The following is a 14938-nucleotide window of genomic DNA, read 5'->3' as shown; positions in this document are numbered from 1 at the left end:
ACAGAGCGCCAGCAACAGGAGGAGGAGGCAGGACTGCCTGCTCCAGTGGTGGAGGAGGAGCAGCAGGAGGAGGAGGAGACAGGACTGCCTGAATTGGTGGTGGAGCAGAGGGAGGAGAAGGAGGACCCCTGGCAGGACATGCTTCCGCTTGAGGAGGAGGAGGAGGAGGGCCCAACACCTCCAGCCCTCTCCACACCATCCCCAGCCCCATCCCCAGCCCCATCCCCATCCCCATCCCTAGCCCCAGCCCCAGCCCCGTGCCTCCTGCAGCAACTGGTGAGTAGCCAAAACCAGTTGCTGCAGGAGGTGTCGGCGATGCAGCAGGCTAACGAGCAGCACTTCAGGGCACAGAGGCTGCTCCTGGTGCTGCTTGTTAGCCTGCTGCAAAGGGCTATGCAGGGAGGAGGATAAGGCCTCCCTTGAGAAACTTTGTTAAAAAAAATTGTACATAGTTCTATTTTTTGTTTGGTTCAATACAAGTTTCATATTTTTGATACAACAGGGTTTGTGTCTCTACTTTGTGCACTACATATTATCAAATGTTGGGGTTGATGTGAGAGGAAGCATCAATCTGGGTTGCATGACAGGTGAACTGTGACAGAGAAACTTTGGTATATATGTGTGATAACTGTGGCCATACAGAAGGCCACCTGTTCCTTCCAAACTGCATGGCTGTATGGTAAAGGGGAGGAGGCTGGGTGGGCATTTCTGTTGAGGAACACAAATGCCCATCCAGCCTCTCCCCCCTTACCATTACATACCCACAGAACAGAGTTATGTAAATAACAGGTATGTTGTCTAGCACTAGTGATCTGCCAAGTAGAAACTTGCAGATAACCATAGGTAGCGCATAGACGATGTTTGCTCTCTGATCACCAGATACCCTTACCACAACAAAACCACATTGGTGAGGGCCAGGAAGGAGCCACAAACAGCTGGGTCATCTTTTCACATTGAATTATCAGCAATGGTATATAGTGCGAGGAGAAAAGAGAAAACAACGGTAAAAGCATTAGATGGATGTTTACTTCATCACAATTGCAATATAATACATCAGGTACAGAAGGGCACAGGCTAGGGGAATTATATAGGCACCGGGCTGTAGACACCTGCAGGTAATTTAGAATAGGAACTGTAACCAGAACCCATAGGCGGTTGGTGGCCCAACTGTTTGGGGAGGCTAAAGGGGGCAGGGTTAGGGGTGGGGCCAGGGGTGGAGCTTAAATCCATAATTGTCTGATAACACACAGAAAAAATAAATAAATAAAAATAAAAGTCACAATACCTTTTATTAAATTTAGATATTAGATATGTATCATATGTCAAAGAATAAAGTGGTTGCTCAAAGCATATTCTAACCGGACGCCTATGCCAGAACCCCTCTCCCTCACCATGACTTAAGGGCTCAAGGCCGTGGTAGGCACGCACCCGTGGCCACCTTGAAAATGGTTTGCAGGATAGAATTTAGAAATGTTGTTGTTCCATAACTATGGAGGATTGTAGGACTGTGTTGAATAATGTGTAAAAGACATTCAGTGCATATATGCTTCCCCCCTCCCCATCCCCAGCAACCTTGAGAATGGGTGGGCACTTCATAAAAGGGGACTGGGGTTCACCACATAAAGAAGGATGGAACCTACTGAGGATCGGTACAGGCCCAATGGGAAGCGGTACAGCAGCTCCAACGGCTGGAGCATAGCATCGAGGGTCTACGGCGTGACATGCAAGCATTCAGTACAGCTCTGATGCAGCAACAAGTGGCGTCTCCTTCCATCACTGCACAGCAACCATCGGCAAACCTGGTGATAATAGAGGTAAAATTTGAATGCAGAGAACATAGCGAACATTCTCAAGGCCTCTTCCCCTCCCCCACCCCCACAGGCAGGCACAACTGAGTGTGTCCAATAGAGAACAAGACATCTGTACAATGAACTGGGTAGAAACTATCATCAGTATCATAGTCCAGTGTATTAGAGTTCACTGCTGTCCCTTGCAATCCTGTTGACCAGCTGCAGTGCAAGATGCAAGAAGTATTTGTTTAGCACCTACATAGCAGAAGGAGAAGACGTGGCTGAGAGGTATGGGCTTACCTTGAACTTGTGATTCCAGAAATTGCCAAAAGGAACACCAATCTGTTTGCTCCAAGGGGCCAAAGGCTGGCTACTTCAACTAAGGAGAGAGAAAGAGGGGTCAGTGAGGGACCATATCAAACATACCAAGCAGCTCCTGGAGGGTAGAGGATGGAGAGTATATGCTAAGTTGCTAGCTAACACCCAGCCAGAAACGTTTTGAAAGGAAAGGTACACAGCCCACACACCAGTTATCTTTTAAGAATTGGCCAAAAGGTATCCCCTGCCCCCCCACAAAACAAAATAGACTGAAAAAACAAACAGGTCTACAAAAGCATACAGTGGCAAAAGCAAGGTTTACTATAACTGAAGGTAAAAAGCTTAAAAATACCACCCCATGATCTAAAGAAAAACCTATAAAGTGCAAGCACAGAGAAAGCCGTTTTAAAGAGGGGCCAATAACTACTACTACTACTACTTAACATTTCTAGAGCGCTACTAGGGTTACGCAGCGTTGTACAAATTAAAGGGAATGCAAACTTTCAAACCGGAAGAGCAGCTGGGAACGTTTATCATTTTCACTCATAATCGAAATTAGGGCGTCCAAAACACAGAGCAGCTGGGGACGTCCATAGTTCCCCACCCATAATCGACATGGGGACGCCCAAATCACAGAGAGCAGCTGGGGACGTTTAGGGATTTTGTCAATAATTGAAATTAGAGTGCCCATCTCAGGGACGCCCAGCACGTTCTTACACGGGCGTCCCTGTGATAGTATTTAAGTGCCCTTCTCAGTATTTTCGATTCTTTGCATTGCATTGGTACAATGGCACCAAAACAGTCACCCACCCGCAAAAGTAAGTTCACTGTGACCTCTACATTCCTTCTACAGTTCTATGTCTACCGCACCTGTTGTGTGGCTCTCTTGCACATCAGTCTCTAAAGTGCACTCTACTCTTCCTCTCCATCTGTACCTGCTAATGCCATTCTTCATCATCTGTTTCCTGGGTCTTCACATGTGGGGCTATGTATATGAATGCTGCAAAACAAAACTGGGTTATTTTAAGCAACACACTTCTGCCCCTTTTGCTGTGCAGGTGATGACACCAGTCAGACACAGAAGCTGGTCTTAGTGGCCACCAGCCCCAGCATACTGAAGGGCAGATAGAGCAGCAAACCAGGGACATAGACAAAGGTAACAATAAAGACTTCTCATAAATTTAAAAAAAAAAAGGTAACAGAGCACTGAACAACTCTCAACTTTCTCTCCCAACAATGATCTCGCTACTCTCCAACTCCACAAAATCACTAATAGATCTAAAGATGACTTCCCCCTTAGCCTGGTCACTTTTATTTCAGGTCTAACTAAGGACGCCCATGTTCCTGCCCATGCGAACCCATTTTGCTACCCATTATACAGTGGAGGCGCCCATCTCGTAACGCTGTCCATAACACGCCCCCTGTGGGGATGACTATAGATGGGCGTCCTCGCGCTGAGGATGTCCTTATGGTCCTGTTTCGATTATTGGATTTGGGTGACCTTCTTTCACGGGGACGCCCATGTGCCTTTTGTGTCACTGTTTGGACGCCCTTCTCTTTCAAAAATGAGCCTGATAAACATGTAGATGCACCTGTTGTAAGCATATACTTTTATGTATTTATTTATTTTTATTTATTTATTTATGCCAAACTTTCTATACCACTTTAACTGTCAAGCAGGGCTAAGCGGTTAACATACTAATCTGGGAGAGAGAAAGGAACTACCAAAATAGGAAAGAACACATACATACTAAGAGAATCAAAATTTCTAATTTGTTCTTCAGAAGTGATGCTGTCAGACTGATCAAGCAGGATAGACTTGCTTGAAAAGTCAGGCCCTTAATAGTGATTTAAACTTCTTTAATGAAGGTTTGCTTCTTAAATAGCGAGGCAGGGAGTTTAACAAAAACGGGGCTAGAAAAAAGAATGCACTATGGTGAGCTTTACGGGGGGGGGGGGGGGGAACATACGATGATTGTTTAAAGATCTCAATAACTGGGGTAATCAGAATTACCACTTGGGGGCATAGCAAGATGGTGGCATGAAGCTTTACCACTTGAGACCAAGTTAGCTACTTTCTACAAATTGCATTAACCACACTGCCACATACCAAAAGAAAGGGAGTTGTTAAAGTGGTGTACCCGGCCACTAGGACCTCCTCTCCCATGCATCAAACCTTGGACCGCTTTGCATGAAGAATCCTAATGAAGGCCCTGGAGTGAGTGTTTGTCTGGCTAAGTAGGGAGGAGGAAAACTCTCTGCCTTTGGACTTGAAGTATCATTCTCTCCACTGATGCTTGAGCCACCACCATTTCCAGCTATGGAACCCACAGCTGAAGGACCCAATTCCACGGAAGTTGCGCGACAGTTGGAACCTATTCAGGGTGCAGCTGTTGAAGGAGCAGGTGGAACTTTTGAGAGCAATGAGGCATTGTTGGAAGCTTCAGCCCGATTTTGACTCCTTTACTGATGATATCTTTGCAGAGCATTTAGGACATCCTCCAGAAGCTCAGTGGTTTAGTTGAGAAATCTTCTAAGGACACCTCTGCCCTGGTGAGCAAAATTGATTTTCTTACTGCAAATTTGGATGGCACCAAGAAAGAATGTTCAGTTTAAATTGATACTGTTAAAAAGAAAGTGGTTAGTTTGCAAAATTTGACTTCAATTATTGTCAAAGATAAAATGACTTTGCAGAGGAGGATTGAGTGTGTGGAAAATTTTAATTGCAGATTAAATTAGCATTTTCTTAATTTTCCAAGGTCTCTGGGGACTTCCCCAGTACAGGCCTTTAAGAAATATTTAACTGAGACTTTGGGTTTGAAACTTCTCTACATCAAGATTCTGAGTGGGCTACCCTGGTAGTCTCATTCATTTTTTAACATGATCTTAATGCAGTTATGAAAATGTTTTTCTGAAATTCAAAATTATTATTTTGTGGAAAGAACGTGTGGATGTTTCCAGACATTACCTTACAAATCCAAGACAGGAGAAAGGCTTTTTTGCCCCTTAGGCAAGAGGTTATTTCCTTGGTGGGATCTTTTTTTTTTTAGCCTTTCCCTGCAAATGTCTTATTAAATATGTAGGTATCAAATATGTTTTCTTTGAGCCAGAGCAGTTACATGCCAGAAGAATGTGAACTATTGGGTTTATGGGTTTGGGTAAGAATGGAATGTTGGGTTATATCATGCTGGACCTTTCTTTTTTGTGATAGATTGTTTTTTTATTGTATCTCCTTACATTTTATGCCATTCCCCCCCAATTATAGTGGTCTAAGAAGGTTGTTCTGTATATTTCTTTGTTAGATATATTTCCTCTAATTGTTATTTTATTCTATATCCATTTTTCTGTTACAATGGTTTTGACTTGTGAAATATTTGAAATATAAATAAAAAGTTAAAAGAAAATGATCTAATAACCGAGCTGAATAGTAAGGAATAGTCAGTGTTGACAGGCATGATGGAGTACCTTGACAAAAGGCCTGGAAAGCAAGCAAAAGAACCTTAAATCTGACATAGAACTTGGCACTAAAGGTAGTTTTTCATAAAAGATGAGACATGATCCATTCTGTGTAAATAACAGAATAGCCATATTCTGGAGCCTTTTAAATAATGCTTAAGAGATCCCAGAATACAAGAACATAAGAATAGCCATATTGGGTGAGACCAATGGTCCATCTAGCACAATATCATGTTTCCAACAGTGACCAATTTATGTCACAAGTACCTAGCAGAAACCCAATTAGTAGCAACATTCCATGTTACCAATTCTGGGACAAACAGTGGCTTCTCCCATACCCATCTCAATAACAGACTATGGACTTTTTTTCCAGGAATTTGTCCAAACCGTTTTTAAACCTAGATACATTGACCATTGTTACTACATCCTCCGGCAGCTAGTTCTAGAACTTACATATTCTTCGAGTGAAAAACTATTTCCTCCTATTTGTTTTAAAAGTACTTCTATGTAATTTCATTGAGTGTCCCCTGGTCTTTGTACTTTTCAAAAGAGCAAAAAATCGATTCACTTCTACCCATTCTATACCATTCAGGATTTTGTAGACCTCAATCATATCCCCCCTCATCCTTATCTTTTCAAAGCAGAACAGCCCTAACCTATTTACCCTTTCCTCATATGGGAAGAGTTCCATCCCTTTATAATTTTGGCTGCTCTTCTTTGAAACCTTCTCTAATTCCATTATATCTTTTTTGAGATACGGTGACCAGAAATGAGAGCAATACTCAAGGTTAGGTTGCACCATGGAGCAATACAGAGGAATTATAATAATCTTGGTTTTATTTTGCATCCCTTTCCTAATAATTCCTAGCACCCTGTTGCTTTTTTGGCTACTGCCGCACACTGGGCAGAAGATTTCAGTGTATTGTCTACAGTGACACCTACATTTTCTTCTTGATTGCTGACTACTAAGGTGTCAGGTAACTATAATTCGGATTATCCTTCCCAATGTGCACCACTTTGCATTTGTCTACATTAAATTTCACCTGCCATTTGGATGCCCAGTCTTCCAGTTTCCTAAGGTTTTTCTGCAATTTTTCACAATCCACATGTTTTGTCAACTTTGAATAATTTTGTGTGATCTGCAAATGTAATCACCTCACTCGTCATTCTGATTTCCATATCATTTATAAATATGTTAAATAGCACTGGTCCCATTACAGATCCCTATGGCACTCCACTTTTCACCCTCATCCATAGACAGAAATGGCCATTTAACCCTACACTCTGCTTTCTGTCCAATAACCAGTTCCTAATCCACAGAAGGAAATTGCCTCCTATTCCATGACTTCTTAATTTTCTCAGGAGTATCTCATGAGGAACCTTGTCAAAAGCTTTCTGAAAATCTAGATATACTAGATATACTACATCAAATAGCTCATCTTTATCCACATGTTTATTCATGCCTTCAAAGAAATGAAACAAATTGGTGAGGCAAGACTTTCCTTGGCTGAACCCATGTTGACTCTGTCCCATTAAACCATGTTTGTCTATGTGTTCCATAATTTTGTTCTTTATAATAGTTTCCATTATTTTGCCTGGCACTGATGTCAGGCGTACCGGACTGTTATTTCCCGGATCACCCCTGGAACCCTTTTTAAAAATCAGTGTTATATTGGCCACCCTCCAATCTTCAGGTACTATGGACAATTTTAACAATAGGTTACAGATCACTAACAGCTGATCCTAGTATAAACAGCATTGCATTAATCCAATTTGGTCACAAACAATGCTAAAATCAGTGAATGAAAGGTATCTGTGGTTACAAAAAAAGGGTTGCACTGTATGGAGCTGTCTCAAAAGAAAAAAAACTAGACTTACATAATGAAGAAACTTGTGGTTCAAATATAAGACATGAGTCAAGAAAAACACCTAAATAATGAAAACTGGGAACTGGATGAATCTGAGCACTAAGTACTGGAAGTGTTTCCACAGGAGGCATTAAATGGCCTGTTAACCATTAGAACATAGTTTTTTTCACAGTTTAAAATGAGACGGTGATCTTGTAGCCATCTAGCTATTGTATCCAAACAGGATTGAAGTGGAGATAAATAAGGAAAATGAGGACCAGTTTTGTATAACAGTAAAATATCATCAGCATAAATCTGAAAAGATATATTATAATCCTGAATAACAGTAGCAAGAGAATTAATGAAAATATTAAAACAAAGGGGTGAGAGAATAAAGCCTTGTGCACTCCACAGGGTAATGACCTTACTGTGAGTGTGTGTGCTGATTAAAGGTGACCTGAAAGATGTGATCTGAAAGAAAAGACCTAACCCAGGTTAACACAGTATGAGAAATACCTACTGACTAAGAGGGATAACAATACAGCATGACCAACCAGGTCAAATGCTGTCTAGAGGTCAAGGGAGACAACTAAAGTAATGTGATGTTGATTGAGAGAAGAATGAATTTCACTGAGAACCGTTGCATGTGTGGGACATAGGCAAAATGACACCATGAGCCATAAAGGCCAACTTTGGCAAGGTGGACACCCTTCTCCTCACTCAGCTAATAGGAAGCCAATATGAGGGGCTATTCTCCACCCCACGGGAGAGGAGAAACACAAGGACAATGCCAATGCATGGGAGAAGTTCTACAGGCACTTCAATCTGCAATCCTCCTATTCCCAAGAGGAAAGAGGAAGGGTTACATGCACTGTACTAAGAGATGGACAGAGTCACAGGGTCAGAGAAGGTTATAGGCATGCCATTGTTTCTTGGATGCAGTACTTGAGGGCCTTCCACAATATCACAGTGCAGCCTTGCCATGCAGCAGCCAGGTTTACACACCGGCTGCTGGCACCTTGCTGCTGTGCTGTCCATTTCTGGGACAGCATCATAGAAGACTCAAGGGACTAGAGGTACTGGTAGCAATGTCATGCATATTAAAGAGTGACATAGTCTGGGCAGGGACATCTGTTAATAGTGCACAAAGGTACTGTACATTCTATGTTTCATCTGTAGGGGATCTATTTCCTTAACTCATAGGGATTAAGGCTAGACATAAAGAATGGGATTTTTGCCAAATTCAGCCTGTGTTACTCTCTCTCTCATTCTCTCTTGCACCATAGATTGAAATTCTTAAAAAAGTGCCCATTTCCTGCAGCTGCATAGACAAGCCTGGCTTGAGGAAGTAGAGGAGGACCTGAGGCAGAACAATAGCCGACTAACTCATTCACATATGTAATCACATTCTATGCCATTGCCATCTGGCTATAATACTCTATCCATTGTATAATTTGTAAGCATGGCAACCTTGTAGGCTATCTCAGCTGGGGGCCTTTGTGGGTGTTGCATGTGTCTCCACAAGAAGATCAGGATGAGTGGATGGTTTAGTATTTTGGTTCCAAAAGGACAGAGTTGTTAGCATGACAATAGAAAAAGCTGCCATAGAAACCATTCACTCATCCTGATCTCCTTGTGGAGACACATGCAGACTTTACAAAGCCACAGATCATTCAGTGCTTGATATACAACTGCTGCCACACAATACAATCTAGAGCACCGTGATGTTTCCACCATTTATAGCTCTGCATTCATACCATCCTTTGGCTTCCACTATATGCCACATATAGAAGAAGTCTGGACACACTTTCAGCAACAAAGGCCTCAGTTCTTATGAGAAAACAGTGGCCTCTCACAAACAGTGTCTTTATTTATAATGCAAACAATAGGAAATGGATCCATGGAATATATAGGTTGTGCACAGAAAACACAGATCAAAATCAATGTATTTTCTCTCCCAGATCTAAAGAAGTAAACTTCTAAATGACATATAATCGACTGAGTGTCTGATATACTTGGGTAATCAGTTCCAGAGTTTCGTACTTTAGTAAGAAAAATTAGCATTATGAATAGTTTTGTAGGTTAAGATTTTACTTGGGAAATGTGATATGAGATATTCTCTAGATGATGAGATGGCATTTTGTGGTGTAATTATAGCAGTTTCATCAATGTAAAATTTGCATTTTACATTGATGGAACTGCTATAATTATTGGGAATGTTTAGATTCATTTACTAAAGAAAAGTTATATTCTAGTGGAATTTGAAAGTTAAGTCAACTGAAAATTCTTTGATCAGACTGTATCATTTCTGCTCGTACCTAGAGAACATTTTTTGATACAGCAATTGGCTGACTCTCTGGGACTTATAGAGCCTTTTTCAAATGAAGGAGAGCTCTGGAATGAGGGGGCATATGTTAAGAGGGAATAGGCTTAGGAGTAATCTAAGGAAGTATTATTTCACAGAAAGGGTGGTGGAGACGTGGAATGGCCTCCAGTGGAGGTGGTGGAGTTGAGGACTGTTCCAGAATTTAAAAAGGCATGGGATAAGCATGTGGGATCACTTAGGAACAGGAAGAATTAGGGGTTAGAGAGGATGGGCAGACTGGATGGGTCATATGGCCTTTATCTGCCATCATGTTTCTATGTTTCTATGCCCCCTTTTGGGTTGCACTCCATGAAATTTAGGCACATGCATATTATAGAATAGGGTATAGGTCAGATCTGCACACAATTCCTAATTACTGCCAATTAAGTGCTTGTTTACTTCATTAATTGATTGTTAGTGCCTAATTGACTAATTCGTTTATATGCAGATCTGGGATCCACACCCAAATTTGGGCAATCTATTCAGAATCCGGGGGTTGGTGACCAAATAAGGCAATGAAGAGAAATAGGAACTGAAAACTGGCTGAAAGTAGACATGTACACTGATCCCACCCAATCTTTGAAGAATATATTAACCTGCTGATATAATGGACATCATTCCATTAATAACATGTGTATCTAGTAATTGGCAGAGTAGGCAAATACTAGCCTACTTTATAAGTGTGTGTGCATACTCACAGTTACCTGTCTGAGAGTTGAGGTGCAAGTGTGCGCACATCAAATTTTGCCTCTGGAGAATTGCAGCTCAAGGTCAGAGAAATATCTAACAATTACCAGGTGCTTTATCAGGCTTCTGGTACAAAGGTGAATTACTACCAAAACATAATTTTTTGGCAGTGAACCTGCAGAAGCTCAGTGAGGACCTGAAGAAAAACTGCCAAAGACATCTGGAGAAAAGCCAAGCTTATCAGGTAGCACATTCCAGAAAGGGCCCTATCAGTCAGATCACATTAACAACTATTGAGTGACAGTGCTTGTAACCACTGATGATGCCACTATTTCAGGGTCAACCAGCAGGGCATCTTCAGGCAAGCTACTGAGTTATGGTTGAGACTGCTCAACATTTTTCCCTTTGTTGCTAGCGATAGTTCTACCCTAACAGCATTCTTGGTTTCTATTCCCCACCACTACTGCCCAATCTGAATCCTTTTATAAAGATGGGATATGTTCATTTATCAAGACCAAAAATACAAGGTAAACAGCAGGAAACATTCACACACTAAACTATAGTGATAGAAAGAAAGCATGATAGGCCACAAACTGCTTCATCGATACTAGTGAGGAGGCTGCTTTACTCCCCTGATGAAGCAATGGCAAAACAATGATCCATGTTAGGAGTTACATGAAGATTGTTAACGTTGGGATTGCTTTTGTCTCTGTCTCTCTGTCTCTCTTTTTTTTGTATGGCTAATGGATTTCTCCCTAGTTGTTTATTACTATTATTATTATCCAGTAGAGGTTTTTGGCCTATTATTGAAATTATCAGTCCCAATATTCTGAATGGTTAGGGATCTACATTATTCTATTTTTTTCTGAGGTCTTTTACTCCACTATATTCATAGGAGGTCGTGGCCCAACTGTTTGGGGAGGCTAAAGGGGGCAGGATTAGGGGTGAGATTAGGGGTGGGGCCAGGGGTGGAGCTTAAATCCATAATTGTCTGATGACACACAGAAAAAAAATAAAAATAAAAGTCACAATTAATATCTTTTATTAAATTTAGATATTAGCTATGTATCATATGTCAAAGAATAAAGTGGTTGCTCAAAGCATATACTAACCACAATCCCTCAACTGCAAAACACTATGCACAATTCAAACCTTCATTATACTCACTTCAGAAACAATCTAAGTAATAATCTGTCATGAAAACAGGACATCTAGAACCCCGAGTTTACAAATTGAAGGCACGTAAAATAAAATATGTGAATCAACCTAAGCATTTTTTCAACAGAGAAAACAAACTAAATTATTATTATTATTATTTATTGCATTTGTATCCCATATTCCCCCACCTATTTGCAGGCTCAATGTGGCTTACATAGATTTGATAACATTGTCATAACAGGATATCGGATACAGTTAATAATGTGTATCGATTAAGGAAGGGGAGAGGGAAGAAAGAAGAGAGTTGTTAGGGTAGTTATAGAAGGTGTGCGTTCATAATTGAGTGGCTAATCTAGTATCCCTTGAGCTACTACTGAAAAAGATGTGAGCAAAAATCCAAATAAATAAACACAGACTCATGCCAGTGCAATGTCCCAAGTGAATATGCTGCGAGCTCCTCACAAGTTAAAAAACCTCCGATTGAGTAATGAACTTTGAAATCAACTAAGCTGTATTTTTGCACAGACTTTTTGATTTAAATAGGGCACTTATCTGGGCTGTAGCTGAGTTCATAGGGTATGCTCGACAGAGAGCTCCATGATTGATCCATCCATCCATCCCAGTTGTGTGCTGCCACTTCCACAATCAACACCGGCCGCCGCGGACTTGGCACTAAGCACCCCATTCATAGGTGCCCTGTAAAAGAAGCTATGACCTTTTCCGCCGCCGCCCACCCCCCGCTGAGCCCTCGCGGAAACAGGAAATACCTCATCAAAGGAAGGCGGGACACTGAGCGAGAAACAAGAAGGGAAAGGCTGGAGCGGAGGTGAGCCGTTGCTGCAACTTAAAAAGGTTTCAACGCCGGGCAGCCACTGCAGGAAGGTCAGGGAGCTGAGATGGCGAGCTCAGCGGGGGGTGGGCATCAGTAGAAAAGGCGAGGAAAGGTCACAGCTTGGCTAAGCCTCCCCAAGCCTCTATTGATTTGATTATGGTTGGAAGTCATATCACCATAAATTTGTTTTTCTTTTCCACAGTAGTTTAGTACATATAGTTATCACATATCACTTTAATTAGCAAGGGCTATGATAAGCTGTATCCAGTCTCAGTACATGCAGACATTAGCCACTATAGTAAGGAACAACACCACACCTGTACATTGCTACACATGACTCCCAACAACACCTTATGCCTTTCCACTCCCACAGTGGTCAACCTATTTTGTCCGCAGGTTGGGAGTGGAGTCCAAATACTGGAATCAAGGCCTTTAGTTTAGCAAAGGCTACACTGCTTCATCAACAAAATGTTATGTGTAAGTTCCTTCTCCTATATACCCATTTCAAGTTGTTCCATTGGTCATAGCTGCAGCTACGTGTGTTTTAATTTAAATATAGGAACCCTATTTTAAAAAGTGTTATTAGGTTCAGACTCACATTTCTTTATTTCAGGGCAATTTTACATGTGTTGCCAAAATAATACTTTTTTTGTCTATTTGACATTCATACTGAAGGTGTGCGTGAGCTCTATATTGTAGGATATATGGAGGAATATATTATAGACAAGCTTGAAAATCATCAAATGCTCTGAATTTGTCTGTATGTGCCTCTTCGTCATTGGTGTGACCCCTGACGCAGGTGCGGTAGCACCGAAACACGGCCCGTGTCGGATCTTTCTACAATCAAAATTCATTATTAAAAGGATTTTTTTAAAATAAAGAACTGTGTCCCTTTTGTTTTTAAAGGCCCTTTGTGCTGTTTCTTTTGCTTTGCCAAAATAATACATCATAGTTATCATAGAGACACGATGGTAGAAAATGTGTTGCCCATAGGATATGCCTCAATGCTTAATCTTCAGATCTCATTTACATGCAAGAATGTGTATTGAAAGTAAAGAGATAAATCACCTCAAGTGAAGGAAGTAAAGGATCAGAACACTGAAATAATTAAACAAACTTTGGTGTAAGCAGTTTCCTATGACTGAATTGCACCTTTAAATATTTGCAGTGCACTGATGCTCTTAGAACAATGAGCACTCTTAACTTTTCCATTTTTTCTTACCATAATGTATTTGTACTATATTAAAAAATATTGCATGCCAACGAAAACAGATTATGTGAATTAAAAGAAAAAAAAGGTTCTCTGTAAGCCACCATGAGAAACAGCAATATTGTTAATGCATTAGGAGCCCTGCAGTAGAGGTAAATTATTTTGAAGAACTGCCTGTGTATCACTGCCAACTTCATTTACAAAGTGTGCCCGATGAAAGGGAGCAGATCATTAGATTTCTGCTCCATGGTCCATGGAAATTCTGCAGCGTCTCCAGAATATGCAGCCTATTCCACATATGCTCATCCCACACATTAATGTCCTTCTGATGTACTTACTCAAGATTTGTAATGCTAGCATATATAGCTAAAAAACATTCATCAAAGGCATTTTTCATGCTTAAAGTAATACTGATGTATTTGGACTTCTAATCTTAGCAAATTCTCTGAAAACCTTTTCCCTATAAATATTCCAAAAGAGAAAACTGTCTTTTCTGACCAAATAGTGAATATATTGCACACATATCCAGAACTGTCTTATAATATTTGCTATCATGCTTATCATTATCATGTTACCCAAAATTCTTCTGTAATACTAAACGTTGACTTTCTCATATATTTCCACTATTCATGATGTATTGTAAGCCACATTGAGCCTGCAAAGAGGTGGGAAATTGTGGGATACAAATGCAATAAATAAATAATAAATAAATAAATAAATATATGGGGCATGTTTACAAAAGTATGCTAAGCAGTTAGCACGCGAATTAGGTCTCACTAGCATGTAGTTTTTGGTTGGACTGCCTTTTGCCATAAATGTATCAGTAAAATACTTCATACAGGAGTGACTGACTATTTAGAGTTCTGCTAGTGGTTCCACATAGGGTTTCTGGGATACAGGAAGCATCTAGAATGTCCTGTTTTCTTCTTCAGAGAGAAAGGAGTAGCATAAAGCAGGCAGACAACTGGAAAGATGTTTGAGATTTGTTTGCAGGAATAGGAGAAGCAGCCTGCAGTGGAGCTCCAGAGAGCTAATCTGATTGGTAGCTGCAAGGAATACGTGGCCCTATCAGAATTTGAGTTTTACAATCAGCTGTGACCTATTTAAATTGTAGCGGCTGATTAAGATGCTGCAGCCATTTTCTCTATATGCAGGAGCGAATACAGTGATGATAAGATCGCAGTGTGCTATGTCTTCACAAAGAAAGTTGTATACTTATGTTGATATGTACAGCTAAATGGTACTATATTCCTCTCTCCAGCGTGCCTCTTCCTT

Source organism: Microcaecilia unicolor, chromosome 1 (genome assembly GCF_901765095.1).
Source record: "Microcaecilia unicolor chromosome 1, aMicUni1.1, whole genome shotgun sequence".
NCBI lineage: Eukaryota > Metazoa > Chordata > Amphibia > Gymnophiona > Siphonopidae > Microcaecilia > Microcaecilia unicolor.
The sequence above is the reverse complement of the archived record's forward strand: the minus strand, read 5'-3'. Positions refer to the sequence as shown.